The following is a 15,309-nucleotide window of genomic DNA, read 5'->3' on the forward strand; positions in this document are numbered from 1 at the left end:
TTTTCTAGTTAACATATCTTTAGATTTAAGATTTAAGCAAATTTTTCATGACTAACAATACCTTTTTAGCATGAATAGTTTCCAAGGTTTTCGTCAACTTTCTTTTGTGATAAAACAATTCGCAATTTTTCCAGGCGAGAAAAGTTATATGGTCCAAATTAAAACTCTAGTAGATGTAAAAAGACATACTCTATTCCGGGAAATTTTCGGTGCAGTGCTTCTTTTCGCGCATATCGCGGAAGGATTTAACCGCAATTTCAAAAATGCAGTGAAAGTTTCAAGATCCATACATGTTCATAGGATCTACATTGAGACTTCATACAGTAAGCTTAATTGACAAATCTTCTCTTGAATAAAAATGTTACTGCCCATTAAAACTATAGGCATCAGAACACTTTAAAAAAAAGGTCATGATTCATCGTTTTTAAATATCAATGACCGACCTATTCCCTTTAGCAAATTATACACTGTGCGAATATTAACTTTCTGACGAAAGCACGAAAATAACGATACACGAACTCAAAGTAGATAATTAAAACGATTGTCCAGAAATAATGCTGATGGAGTCACACGACCACAAAATCTATCTCCAGGCTAAAAGAGTTCCCAACACATCGACAAAATGGTCAATAGTGGAACACTCCACATATAGAAAACCTCCATTCAGTTTTTCTTCCATATATGGCACATTGACGTCACCAAACGATTGGGCATCGTGGACAAAAGTAGCTGTTTTCTGCAATCAACATAATGATTATGCCACCACGTAATACCAGTGGCATGACCCCTGTGATAGCCGATAGGAAGCCTTACAGCCGGGTCAACATGCCTTCATAGCTGGAATCTCAGCTTGTCCATACTTGTTAAGGAATATGTGATTGTTTAAGATGTGTCTGTGTGGTTTATTTTTCTTATCAAAATTTACACTAATGGCATATATATATAGATATGAAACATTATAGAAGGAATTTAAAAAAATGCAATAAACAGCGATCTAGCGTGTGTCAATAGTGTAGTCTTCTCCCCAATCGTATACGAAATAAAAACTCAAAAGGCAAATATTAATTTGCCGGAATAACCTGTCGTGAATTAGAAAATGTTTGTCAGTTGTGTATTCTTGTTAAATGTTCTAACAATTTTAATGCTAAAAATACTGTCATTATTACTGACAAAACATGAACAAAGATAAAAAAAAAAACATGAAAAGGTACAAGGAGAATAAGACCAGGTGGTGCAAAATGTTAAGCGTCATAGGTCTCATCGAGGACGTTCGCCCGGTAAATCTAGGCTAAATGCAAGTGATGTCACTTTATCGTAGCGAAAGCCAGGATAGTCCTAGTGACAGCAAAACAACAAGGCATACAAAGAACTATAGCTTAAAACATCAACCTTCATATCACACAAAGGAAATAGCATATTTCCAAATGTCCCATTCCGTCCCAGATAAGTATACTATCGTTTGAAGCATATGAGCCATTCTGTTTGAAAGAAACCCTGAATGCGTCTGTACCTGGCGTTCATTGACCCAAGTTATATATTCTCTCTAAAGCTGGTCTCTTTTTTTGCGCACTAGTCAACGGGTCTAAATTCATATTCAGGTTCCTAAAACGACGTTTACTGGCTAATAAATATACATTGTAATTGAATTATTCTTATTATAGCGTCACAGCAGCGGAGAACCATTTCTCTTATTCTTGGAAAGGAAGTGTACACACCCGCCAATAAAGTCCATTTCAGAGAGAAGAAGGCCTCGAAGACAGATAAGTGTGATAATATGAGTTGACACAGCAGCTCATAATTCAGAGCTAGGGAAGTGCGCACTTAATGATCATCTTACTACTGCCAAACGCTGTAACTACTTAATGATCCTCTTACCACTGCCAAACGCTGTAACTAGTTACTAGATACTGTTTCCGGCATGACTTTAAATTTGATAGATACATTATTGAAAGAAAACCATACCTTTCGAAACTATTATAAAAAAAAATATGTAAAAGGTGAAATAAACGAAATATAATCAACAATAGTGTTATGAGTGAAAACAAAATCAGCACGTTTAGGACGGGATTCGAACCCAGGACCTCAGATTGTTTATATTACCGTTCTAACCGACTGGGCTACTTGGTCAGTGGACCTGTGCTGGCTGTTTGTTTGAGTTGTATTACGCCCGTTTCACTACCGATTAGTTCGATTAACCAGAAAACAGTGGGGCCTGTTCGTTTATGCGGAACAACTAGTTTGTCTGTTTTTAAATATAATGTTTTCGGGAATAAACACTGGCGGACCTGCAAATGTTTATGGAGGCCTTGCAAGGCTTATAGTCAAGGCTTGTCTGAAAGCAGCATCCGATTACTAGGTCCAACCTTATTTCTTAAATGAACAACTCTGGTCCAACCGGTCAAACCGTTTGGATCGCGATAAACGAAAGCGGCCCAGGCTGTGATGGCCCAACACACCTACACTTATAACCAAAACGAAATTAAAGGGAATTAACTCTATATGCGAAAAAAAAATTGTAATGGGACAGGGATCCTTAATGAACTACAAATCGTTCCAAACAACATATGTTTATATCCCTAGAGTCTGTACTGCAGAACACTGCCAGGGAATTGTGAAAATATGTTGCAATCGTTCTGATAAAACCTATTATGAGGTGAAACGAGACATTGATTAGGACTTTAATGACATGTGAAATAAAGATTGTCATTAATTTTAAAACACACTACTCGATAACGTTACTAAACCGATTTCAGTCTCAAAACTAGAAATATAAAACGAAATAATAACAATATTTGAGTCATATTTTTGGACTAAATCGTCCGGTCTAATCATAAAAATCTTGATGAGCTGTATTGCAATTATTGAATAAAATTTGACCAATACATTTTTTTTATAATTTTATAATAAAATTGAACGGAGTCTTGATTAAAAAAAATGACATTCTTCAGATAAAAAGCTCAAAACTTATCTTTGCAGGCACTTTTAAAAGAAAGATTCAATTCGCAAATGTATATTACCCTAATGAAGTTTTAACGTCGCGCGCTATGACCCTTTTTTTTACTTTCAAAAGAGGGTCATCACCCTCTTTCAGTATATCCGGGGTTGGCAGGTATGTGCTCCACAAACAATAGATACATATATAAATACACCAGAACACCATTAGCAGGATGTCGAGGTGACAACATTGTATTTTTATGTCCGTCAATCTTTAATTCTCTCCGTGAAACAGTCGTTGTCGGTTTCTGATGTTACAAAGGACGCGACCGGATGCTGTTTCTGCACTGCACTGAATAACCGCAAGCAATCAAACGTGATAACGCAAACAATGCAGACAATGACTCCATGTTTAAAATTAAAAAGAGATATATCATTTATTTTCTCCGTTAAAAGTGAATAAATCAAACGGGATTTTATCGACGTTTTCAATTCACTACCAACAAAACATATGCGTCGTAAGGCTGTTCCGTCATGTGCGCAGATGTAACAACAACATCTATGGAAATTCCGGTTACGATGAATGTTGAACAAAACAGATATCGCCATTCTGATGGTGGCAGGTGAAATACTGTCATTTGGTGCCTGCTCTGCCCTTCATTCCAAGATCATTCGTTATTCGAAAGCTCATCAATTGCACAACAGCTCGAAGGGACAATAATTCGTCCAACTCAATGGTGTGAAATTGGCTTTTAAGGGCAAAAGGATTGACTCGATTCCTCAGTTGTAGCCCGTTATTACCCTAAGTGGTTTTTTTAAACAAAGTATGCATTTTATTTTAACATTAACCTCCCATAATTATGTCAAAAGATTCGTTCGAATTTACGAAGTAAAACCAACATTAAATCAAGTAGTGTTTACTTAAATTAATATCATATAGATATAATCAAGTACAACTACGTATTATATAATATAACTTAAGTTTGACACACCCGAAATAAGATAACATCTACTGTAAATGAAATAGTATTTGATATATGTAAAGTATTATTATATATATCTAATGTTATATATATTGAATGAAGTAATATTTATTATAAATCAATCATTACATACTTTGAATCAAAATCATATTATTAAAATAAAGTATTAGTTACGATAAATTAACAAACAAAAAATCGAAAATTCCTCTTCTCGCGAGTGTGTTGTAAGGATTCTAATACGCTATCAATGCGATTTTCAGAATCTCTTTTGGGGCACTTAAACGCATTGATTCTTTCATCAGAGACAGTCTAAACATCATCTATAACAGTGAAACAAAATTCACTGTGTTTAGGGTGAGGCCTTCCTTAGTAATAACATTCAACAAGCAACGCTCACCATGCTCTGTATTTGAGGCTATTCGTTTTATATTAAAAGTAACACACAGATGTTCAACTTTCGACCAATCACCTCTAGTCACAGGTTATCACCTGGTCACTTTTAAATATTAATATGTATCTCCGTATAGAAGTCGCATGGATCCGGTATAGCTTACAGCGAATCGGGCAAATGTTTCTGATTCCAATATGCCCTCTCCTCGCCAATTAATGCAACAATGGAAATCCTACAAATGTTCAACTGCTTACCGATGTGATGTACTTTAACATATGGTACATGAACATTAATGTGATGAGATGTATTCTGTACTTTTTATTTGACTATTGCTTTGAAATCTTAATAATACGTGATTGTTATCGAAGATCTTATATCAGGACCGAAATCAAGGATATTGATTCAATTCCCGTTAATTTAGCCCAATATCCATTCTCTTCTTATCGTACCATACTCTCATTTCCGCGACAGAAATACGAAACTAACTCTATTTGCAGTCAGCATGACTGTCTGTGGCGGGAAATCAATAGCCGTGTCACTTCCTGTAGAACTCTTTAGCGCTAAGATTCTTCTGCTCCAGTCACGTGGAAGAGGTAGTTGACCTTTATTCTTCTTTTTATGTGTTGATGCCGTCATTTATGGCGAGTATACCAAAGTATCATGAGCTGCAACAATATTTAATTTTCATTATTGATTTATGGTACATGTAAATGTAATGGGTATTATTAGGAAAGCAAAACGCATGTGAACTCGTCTAATCAATCATGTTTCGGTTGTTGGGATAAATGTCATTTTAGAATCATATCGTGAGCAAACCAATTTAAGAAAACATCATGAAAATACTTTTCTTCTTATTTCCATCTTATTGTAATTATGATAAAAGATTTTGTTCAGTCTGTCACAATTTTTATAGAATAAAATCACTTTATTTTGCGGTTTACTGACAGTTTGGTAACGAAACCTAGAGCTTTATTGCGGATACATCAGGAGAACACACTTAATTACAGTGCAATCTCGTTTATCTGAATACTTTTTTTGTTATCCCGAAAACGGCAAAAATAACGGAACTGTCCTCCAATCAGTGCTAGATATAATTGTGTATGGATATCATGGGTATGAGACACTTGTTCGTTTTGCAAAAGATAATATCAAAACCCATAGATTGAATAATTCTCTTCATAACAATATTGAATTAAGACAGACATCTTGTTTTCTGAGGTCAAAACGTTTCATTTCTCGATACAAAATAGCGCATAGCATGTGAGTTGACGAAGATTAAGTGTGTCTTACAGACAAGGGGCTCCATAGTAGACAATGTGTGGTATTTAGTTTTTGTGTGTTTGTCACTTCCAGTGTCAGATTTCATATCTTCCGAAATTCGTATCTTGACGTCAGCTAATTCTCATGCCCGAAGAATGTTATTTTTTTTATCAATTATAAATGTTCTCTTTATTGATATTTTTATTCGTGTTTATATATTGAATGTCTCGTATATGTAACTGTTTAGTATTTTGATATAATTATGATTGCAATATAACCATGCATAGATGCTTTAAAAATGAAATTTTCGTTTGTATCTATTTTCGATGTTTTCGCGAAAACAATTTAACCGTGAATATTAGGCCAAGTTGTGAATGTATATTCGTTTAACTGGCTTAAATTCTCACGTATTTGACTACCGCGAACTTTTGCATGAACGAACAGTTTAAAAACCGTTAAACCGCCAAAATATACTCGCGAATATTTTTTGTTACACAGTATGAATCATAACGCTAGTAAGTTACGTGTATACAGTGTCTAGGACGCAGAACATGTATGGACCACTGTGAACTATATACACTCCAAATCGTGCAACATACTGTCATTAAATTTAACAGTTGCCGGTCACGTGATGGTAGTCAGTCATTGTTTGGTCGGTGTTAATATAGTCCTTAAGCAAAACAGGTCTACATTACCTGGTAGAGCGTCGGATATTATACGCGGCTAGCAAAAAACTACTTTGCTATGTAATGCAGATAACATGTTACAAATATTCAATTAAATTAAAGCGGTATGATAGCCCCCGGGGCCCTTTGTCATAAGGCTCTCATTTCTGCAGAATCATGTGCACCGTGCCAACAGATATGCTAATAGGTGTCTCTTGGGTCAATGATTCACACCGACGTATTCCGGCAGGCGTGACCGAGTTGACTTTTATAGGCTTTCGGGCACTTCCGGTAGCATGACGAACTGGTGCATTATAAACATAGGCCTAAGATAGGAAATCGCAGCCAAAAATTGAAAGTGAAATAAATCCGTACGGTATTATATACTCTATTGGTGAATCTTTACATTCTCATAGAAGTTCTAATACATGAATACATATAAAACAAGTTACATATAAGTGAAGCCCAAATATCTTCTCTCCTGACAGCGCGACCAATGATTCTGTACGATCGCTGGCCTACTATACCAAAACGTTGAATATTGGATCAAGTTGAAAAGAAATTCTTGCAATTATCTGAAATAACAATTCAGAGACTTGCAGTGGAAATTCAGTAGCCTACAATTTCAGTCAAGTAGCATCCTATGATAATTCATACTATTATTTATGATAATAACTTTATCATAATAATATATAATGATGACTATGATAAGTCAAAGGATTGACAATGCGTTGATATTTCATTGGTTGTCTGCAGTTAAAATTCAGTGATCTGAAATGAAAATTTACGAATTGCAATGACAACTCAGCATTGACAATACAGTCGCCAGCAGAGACAATTCAGTCACCAACAGTGACAAGTTAGTCGCTAGAGGTGGCAATCCATTTGCCAATAGTGGCGAAATAGTCGCCAGCAGAGACAATTCAGACAGACGCCAACAGTGACAATTTAGTCGCTAGCAGTGGCAATCCAGTTGCCAGTAGTGATAATTCAGATAGACGCCCACAGTGACAAATCAGTGTCCAGTAGTGACAAATCAGTCGCCAGTAGTGACAATTCAGTCGCCAATAGTGACAATTCAGTCGCAAATAGTGGCAATTCAGTCGCCAGCAGTGGCATTACGAACGAGCAGTGGCGATACAATGGTTTGCAGTGGTAATTCAGAAGACAACAGTTGCAACAGTTTACTAAAGCGACAAGAAATCAGCGGTCTGCCGTTACAATGTCATGGCCTCCAATTTCATTTCAGTACAATGGATAATTCAGAATCATAACTATTCAGTTACAATTCAGTGGCCTCAAATTGCATTTTTAGTTACCTGAATTGACAATCTATCAGCTTGCAGTAATCATTCACGGGTACGTAATGAAAATTCATTGAATCGCAACGGTCTATAATGTAGTCCATCATGTCTATGCTAGTGTATAGAGAGACTAACATACTGCAATTTAAGTGACAATTCGGTGGTTATATGAAATCTTCTTCCCTATATACACGTCAAGCTTAAGTGCCTACTCCCCCGCGTCAGTTTATCGAACAGTTCTGCCTTTTCGCGTGATTTATTAGTAGTGGGCCTTTGGGGCGACCAGGGCCTAGACATGTCTGTTACACTAGACAGACATCGTACAGCCATGCCGTTATTGGTCTTGGGCCAGACGGGTCGTGATCGGGGAAGAAATGCTCTGGATTGACTTGCTCCTGTTTTCATTTCGGGTCAGGATTAATCCTGTTCGATTACTTAGTATTGGTAACGAGGCTCTCGAGATTTCCGGTTGAAGTCCAGTACATACTAGGACAGTCCATTTGCAAAGCATTGCTAGCCTCTTTCGGGCTTTCGATCCACAGTTTTGGGAGTGGTGTCTGTCGTATCGACTCAAACCAAATATTCCCAAAACCTAATTGCGGCCAGCTCATTAATGCGAAACTGTACTTATTAGATTGTCCCTAGTGAAAATTATAAAAACAAATCGAAAGGTTATAAGCTCCTTGTATTATTGTTCAGACAGTTGGCAGACGCCAGTCAATAGTTGTCGGTAAGTCTAATGGATTGTGTGTTTGTTAAAGTGTTTACCTTGACGTGAAGCCTCTGATTGGTCATACTTTCAGTAAAAAGCACAAAAGTCCTAAGCGACATAATACTGTTTCTAACACTTCCTATGGGTTTTTTTGTTAGCTCAAATATACATTTCATCATATTTTTTCAATATTTTCCAAGTATTCTTAAAGGTTTCCTATATTAAGAGGATACGTTTCGAATGCTTGCTGTCGGTAACAATACACACATCTTCCAGACACAAAACTAAAGATCGAAAGTCCCAAGAGGCGAACAATGTAAGCATCTGACTAAAACCGGAAGTCTCGAGAGCCTCGTTACACTAGTAAATGTGCTACAGGCAATTCATGTCCAAAGATCTGTATTTGCTAATGAAATAAAAAGAAAAAAATAACCTCTGATTAAATGTGTCTGTGTAAACATTAGAGAGACATTTTAATTCCCGATCGATCCTCGCAGGGAGGTACCGTGGAAACATACCAATTACGTAACACCACCAAGCAGTCAATCGGGAAAACCGTTCGTGCCTTTCCGCCATTCTTCGGGTGGAAAAGAATGACAGAACGAACTGAGTTGGATTTTTTTGATTTCCAAGCAGTATTAGAAATACATTTTTGCACTCTTTAAAATAACGGAGGTGAATAGTATGTACTATTTTTGATATTATGTAAATATCACCTTTTATTTGTTCATTTAAGTGCACATTGCTATGATTATCTGCTTGTTTAAATGTACAAAAGGATTGTAAGCCTTTGTTTTTGTTACACAATTTAAATAATACTATCATCCATATGTTGTTAAGCGCTTTAGAATAATTTTACAAATTATATAAGGCGCTATATAAATGTTATATCGTATTTTTATTATTATTATCATATTACTACGACCGGACACAGGACGAAAGTTTGATATGATCTTGCCTTAGTCGTCACTGGCCAACAATGTCTCAAATGAAACTTAACAGATACATTTTAAACAACACCAAGGTAAATGTACAGCAATTACGCGAAAACACATACCTGATCATTGTAATAACTTTATGCAGGTGCGTTCAAAAACAAATATCAAGGATCACAGTGCCATACATACTAAACATGTACTAATTATTCGTTAAGGAACTTCAAAGGGACAGTCGTGTGACAGGACGATTTCTGGGTGCTCCTTGCATTGATATACGTTGTTTTGTAAGTCAGAGTTCATACAAGGGGAAATTGGAGATCAAAGCTAAGTAAAGGTTTATAATACGTTGAGTCGATTGGCACAGAGTGTTTACCGTAGTTGTACGTGTTTACTATGTGAGTGACGGTCGTGTGGGATGAGTAAGACGCCTATCGTACATGTCATACATCTGTTTCCTTTCCATGTTGACCTATACACCTAATGGGTAAGATACCTAGACATAAAATACATCAAATAACCAAATGTCACAGCTTGTTCAAAACAAGTTTTTATTGGAACATGCTCCGGTTTGATTAAAAGCTTTCAAGTAAAAAACAAATACATAAATGAATAATAACATTTATCATAGTTATGATTCATCCTTTGAAACCAGAACTGCATTGAGGTTAAATGATATGCGTTACATGCTAAACATGTAACTTGACTTTAAATCATCTTCTTTTTTTGTTAATTAGCATTGTTTAATAATGGAAATTTACGTGACAGATATCAAATCACTTGCAAGTTCATGTTTATTTCTAAAAATGTGTTAGTAGTCGATTAACAAAGTCAAAATAAAATTTTATAAAACTTGTTTCCTTTCGTTTAAATCTCTGGGTGGAGCATTTTAAAAAAGAAATCTATGTCATATTAGTGTAGCATATCCCCTTAAGTATCATCACAATATCAGCATACTTCAATAATGTATCCATTTGCTCTGAAAAGTGGAACAATGAAGTGTGTTATACCAATGCCTGCCGGATGTGCCACTTTTCGAATCGGGCACAGCCTCAAATTGGAAATAGATTGGAAGTAGTCCCATTGTCTCATTTTCCACGAAAGCTGTTTCGCCATTGGTCCCCAAGGCCTCGCGCGCGTTACGTGACCACGAGACTGGAATCGTGACGTAGTTTGAGTGGGAGGTCGTATTGATAGAAAGTGGATTAGTTTCGTGTAGCGTAATAAACCAGGAAAATCAGTCTCGTCTATCTTAAGATATCTACGGAGGCCTTCTACTCGTGTAATTTTCTTTTTTCATAACAACAGCACCGTAATGACCTTGGCGAATGACTGGGGGATTGGGACAAAAAAGCTTTGTTGATCAAGAGATTGTTAGTTATAATACAACATTTACCATTGAATGGCATTGCTATTAAATCATTCTACCACTTTCAGGCCACTTTCAGATGGCATTCATATTGCCTATAAATTCCATGATCCGATTGTTGACGTCATCGTTATTATGACGTCACATTGTTATGCTACATACCACGGTCCCTTCCTGGACAGATAGCTGGTCTATTCATTGAACTAGCGTATACGATAACTGCATCATTTGAATTATATGTCGAATCACAAAAATATAATTGATTATTGTAGTAGGTAAATAGATTATGAAAATGGTAAATATACGTGTTGAATTGTTTTCAGATTGCATTCATCGTCAATAGCAATGCCAACTGAAAGAAATTCAATTCTTAAATATTTCAGATGGTCTGAACACTCTTCACTCCACAAAACTGTTCTATTAAAATGGGTTTATTATCTACAAATATATGTCAAATTGTCTTTTTATCTAATAGTCTTATAGTCATGTTCGTTATGAGAGTTCAAATACTTAAATTCTGAAAATGAATACCAGTACCCACTTGTATAAAACATCTCAAAGTTAAGGAAAGTCTCAAGCAATGTATTGTCAATGGGAAATCTTAGACTTGAGGAAATCTCAAGAGTTAAGACGTTTTATACAAGTGGGCCCAGGTACTTGATCAGGATTTTCGTTCAATTATACAACCTCCCTCCAAAGGCGTAGCCCACCTACTACTTAATCCTAACGGTACAACTTCCTTTTGTGACTTCAGCTTAGGAGGAATTGAAAACAACAATATTGATACACCATTCCTACACTTCAGCTTTTTACATAATTCCCTTTCTCTGGTATATTACTTGCTATAACTTCCACAATGTCTTTCTTGATATCCGCCGTCTTATGACTTGATTAACAACGTCATTATACCCGAACAAACAAACCCAAAATAGAACATTTATTATGAGACTAAAATACAATTTTCAAAATAACCATGCAAATATATTTTTCGCATTTTTCAGATGACGTCAGACTACTTAAAAAGGCCTGATTTGATCCTGCAAGGCTTCCGTATATTGGTGCGAGGTGCCTGGGCCAGTAGAGAATCTAAAAGGATGTTCCGAATGGGTCCAACGCCTACACCAACCATTGTCCTACTGGGTTTCCTTACGGTAATGCGAGGCAGCTAGGTAAGTAGCCATTCTGAGAGCAGGAATAAATGCTCTGCTAGGTCTCGGGGCTGCGGTGCGAGACGCTGTTGCTAGTAATGAAGCCGAAGCGGCCGGAATGTTGTGTTGACGGTTCCTGAAGGACATCCATACTTTGCGACAAATTGCTCGATAATGTAGTCTCTCTCACACAAACGCGCATCACTACCACGTGACAGGCGCATCACTACCACGTGACAGCCAAGTCGGTTTGATTTCGGAAGAAAATAAATCACCAGTAGATGGCGTTGCGCGTTTTGTTTGAAACATGGCGGCTGATATTTCATTGTGAAGATAAATCACAATATATGTGGTAGGTACACTGAAAAACAAGACGGTCATGTTGTTAAAAACAACATCCATCTGAATGTATTTCATCTAAGATCCTTTTTTCATCATCGAAATGTTCATATTTCTCTTTTGTTATCATTCAGAGGAACGGAAGTTTCCTACTGCGATCAATGGCCTAACCGTCACGTTTAAATATGTTTTTTTCTGAGACCAGTGTGAAATGTAACAGAACTTGTTCGTAATTCAGTAGTATTCAGTCATTGAGATACCGTAAACACACATACAAATCACATCTAATCGATACAGATACGCCTGTCTAAACCGGATATCTCTGAAACCGGTTTTCACTGGGTCCTATATTGCCTTTCGGGACAAGCAGGGATTTGGAATGTGCATGATCAACGAACAGTAGCCCTTTTATATACGGCTACCTCGAGTCGCATTATTTGGTTTAGAGAGTTTACACTCTACTTGCAGGTCTGTATTGTACATGCGTCTGGTCTTTACAAGCGTATGGATTGTACAGTGGTCGGTTAAGACAGGTTGCACTCTACACCTTGTTTTACAATTAACCTATATAATTAGTCGTGACAGGAGACTAACCCATTCCCTTTCTAGTCCGGAAGAACGTATTGGCCATTTCCGGTAAAAGTCGCTAATCGAATTATTTATCAAATTGAGGGTAATGGTATTACCGCAATTTACCCAAGGCAGGAGGCAGAGAGAAATGTGATATTTCGAAATTTGATAAAGCATTGCATACCCCGCAACGGAAGTTAATAATTAGTTTAATATGTGACGCTCAGCACACAAGATTAAATACAAAAGACTGTCTGACTCGATGTGGCATATGGACGTTCCTGTGAGGTTAAGAAATTAGATTACTGGGACGGTTCCCACCTGAAGATGAACACAGTCTTTTTCAGTTAATTAAACTAGATTGGAAAGTAAAGTTTTATGGACACTAAACATTTTAAAGAAATTAACTTTCTAATAAAAAGATTGTTTAGGAAATTGAATCCAATCGAAAGTAGAAGGACATTCCCGTTTGTGCTATAATTAGGCACTCTTGCTAACATAATGATATGGACTATTTTTGGAACGCGTTTATGCTGACGTAATAATGTGTCCACCTCCGGGTGTCCCAAGATCGATATAACATTAAATAAAGTTCAGCAAAGTTCAGCCAATCAGAAAACAATGTATGATACAATGTAAGATACAATGTATGATACAATGTATGATCAAATGTACTATATTTACAGTTGATAAATGATATCGAGTTTAGCTATGTATGCACCATATCACTCGTGCTTGATAAAACATACAGTGTATAACGTTTAGATACTTCTGACATCGCTATGTAGCAGTAGGACTAAGTTAGCATGATGAGCCGACTTAATTATCTTAAGTATGATTCGTAGCCAAAAACAAATCAGCAACATTCAATTACGTAACAAAATCAATAGTTTCATTCAACCAAAAAAAAATATTTCAAAGAAATATGTGCTATATAGCGGTTATATATTTGTGTTTATTCATACAGATCGATAGAGTGAACATTATTTTAGAGAACCCGGAACATTTCAATGACGTTGCGAAAGGTTTAATACGTAGATTTAGTTTAAACATATTTTATTGACAAGCGAATGGATTGGGCACACGTTATTAAACTTACACTAAGCCCCTTCCCAGCAAATTACAAGCATATATTTACAATAGTACAAGATGGTAGACTTAATTAATATACATATGTACACTATTTCATTTATAATGTTTTAATTTATAAACTGAAAATATCAGAGAGAGAGAGAGAGAGAGAGAGAGAGAGAGAGAGAGAGTAGTCCGCAATTATAATACATCCCCGTCATTATTAATGTATGACAGATGATATCTGCCTCAAAAACAACAGATAGTGTAAAAATTCATATCGGACCATGTGGTTGTTTTTTCTCCATGCAAACGGAAGTAGTGATATTCAATTCGTTGTTCACAACTTTCTGCTGTTCAAAAATACGTTCATTGTTGTGCAAAAGTAAGATTTTGATATAACGTCTTATATATTGTTATCAAATGCGTTAGTGTGTATAAATTGGATACATTCATCCATATTTTCAAATTTAGAAAGAAAACACTTTTAGTGTAATTCAGTGTTAAAAGATGGTCGAAGGCCGCTTACACACAGCAGAAGACGGACAGTGCTTCATGGATCCAACGTCCGCTTCTAATTGTTCCTGACTTTATTAATCAAGTTATTATTTTTTCTGTTTGCTGACTGTCGAATTTAATTAACAATTAGACAACTCCATGATTAAATTAAGGTCGACGAACGTCATCTGATTTAGCACAGTGGAAATAAACATGATTGCTCACCACGATTTTACACCATTACCCACCATCTCATACCATAACACACCATTTTATCCCTTTTCATATCATAACACATACTTTTTCACCATAACACACAATCTAATACCAAAAAACACCATTTTTTTCGTTCCAATATCATCTCACACCATTTTGCACCATCAAACTATCTAAAAAAAACAGGTGTGCTGGAACTCAAGATTTTTGCATCCTTTGTAAGAGCGTTGAAGTTTTTGAAAAATATTTGGAAGAAAATGAAGCTGCTGATCGAAATATAGTTAAATATTGCACCTGCCAGAACATGCATTTATTTCAAAAATAGTGTTATCTGCTAAATTCCTAATCTCGAAATCCTCGTCATGTTTGACATTTATGATAGAAACATCTCCTGTGATATTTTCTTTCAAGTACTTACGGGATTTGTAATGGATAGAAATGACAATTTATGAACACGGTGACGCATCCCTGCCAGGTCTCCTTCATTTGCGCAGGTCAACCTGAAAACGTCCCCCATGACCTACACAGATTCTAGTATATTGTGGAATCTCCATAATTAATACTGCTTATCCCAACATTGTTTTCTTTTAAATCACTTTTTAAATCTTTAAATAACGAAAACCCTTTAAAGAAGACATGCTAGTTTATAAAAGACGGACTGTAATTGTTTCAATGGCATGCAACTGATGTTGATGACTTTGATCTCTCCACCACTGGGTCGTCGGTTCGAGACCTACGTGGGGCAGTCGCCAGGTACTCATTGCAGGACGGTGGCTTATCTCCGGGTACTCCGGGTTCCCTCCACCACCAAAACCTGGCACGACCTTAAATGACAGCTGTTTGCAGGACGTAAATCAATGACCTGCAATTAGCAGACTTGACCTGCATTTTGACCATCTACGACTCTCAAAATA

The sequence above is a fragment of the Mizuhopecten yessoensis genome, unplaced genomic scaffold (genome assembly GCF_002113885.1).
Source record: "Mizuhopecten yessoensis strain PY_sf001 unplaced genomic scaffold, ASM211388v2 scaffold4121, whole genome shotgun sequence".
Classification (NCBI taxonomy): Eukaryota; Metazoa; Mollusca; class Bivalvia; order Pectinida; family Pectinidae; genus Mizuhopecten; species Mizuhopecten yessoensis.